Consider the following 1,247-nt stretch of genomic DNA (forward strand, 5'->3'; position numbering starts at 1 on the left):
TATACTCTTACTCCCGGGAAATTCTTTTAATAGGGTTTCTGAGATCCTTCCCTTCTTCTTGCTGAGCCTAAAAATTGCGTTAAGAGGTAATTTGAAAGCACTAATCCATATTTTTAGTTTGCCTTTAGGCGGAAGTGATAGCAGTCGGTGGCGTAAAAGAAGCCGTGACTTGTGAATCAAAACCTGAAACGCCGATTAAAGACTTTATCACTCTGCCGCAAATTAGTGAAGGTATGACAAAAGCGTCGATGTTGTTAACATCAGATGCATGAGGTCGACTTAATAAAACACTGTACATGAAAAATAAGCCGCTTGAACTGTGCCGTACTGTTCGCAGAATACAAACTAATAATCCCATTTATAATTCACATGTTTATTTGCTGCAAGTCACCTGCATCCGGTTTACAAGTTGTGCATCAGTTCATATACGCCAAGTAGCAATTTTATAGGTTTACATTTATCTCCTCTCTATCATCACAAAGGTTGATAAACGGGCCGAAGGGAAATTTTTTCACGTGGAGTAGCTTCCATAAGTCACCGAAGCAGACGTCTCGTGAATGCTCTCTTACCCTCTTCCACAGCTTCAGAGTCGGTGGGGCTGAAATGAGTTTACCGCTGATCAGAGCGAGCAAACTGAAGCACGTGCTGGCGCCAATCTGACAGCCGCATTGCGATAACCTAAATTTTGACAACTTACACTACTGACGCTATAAGTGACTAGTCTTGTTATACTCTCCTTCTAGGGAAATGTAAAGGCACGATTAGCCGCCTACAAAGTGCATTATTGTTGCTTAAGTAAATGGCTTTTAAAGCTTTATGAAGTGATAATAGACAGAAAGACCTTTGATCGCCAAACGTTTGGCCATTCCTTAGCAAAAAGAAGAATCAAAGCTTCTTGACAAGTATTACCGAACAATTTGTTTGCTGTGTCGGTCATTTGGCTATCACGAGCACCTTGGTAACGCGGAATTATTGCATTTATTTGAAGGACAGAAGTAACAAGGCAACATAATTGTGCCAGCAAGTATCCTGTAACAATCGTTTTGGTCCATCATCTGCTCCATTTAGTCAGTCTGTGCCCTCTTAGAGTGACACGACTTTAGTCTTTGCGATCTTCATTATAATGCCGATGCAGCATGAAATCAGGTGCACTTGTATATTTACTCTCCGTGGATGCTGCATTAAAAATGGAGTCCATGCCTTAACAAAAGACCTTGAGTGGTAAATTAGTATTATTACCACAATAC

This window comes from Echinococcus granulosus, assembly GCF_000524195.1.
Source record: "Echinococcus granulosus chromosome Unknown EG_S00422, whole genome shotgun sequence".
NCBI classification, from domain to species: domain Eukaryota; kingdom Metazoa; phylum Platyhelminthes; class Cestoda; order Cyclophyllidea; family Taeniidae; genus Echinococcus; species Echinococcus granulosus.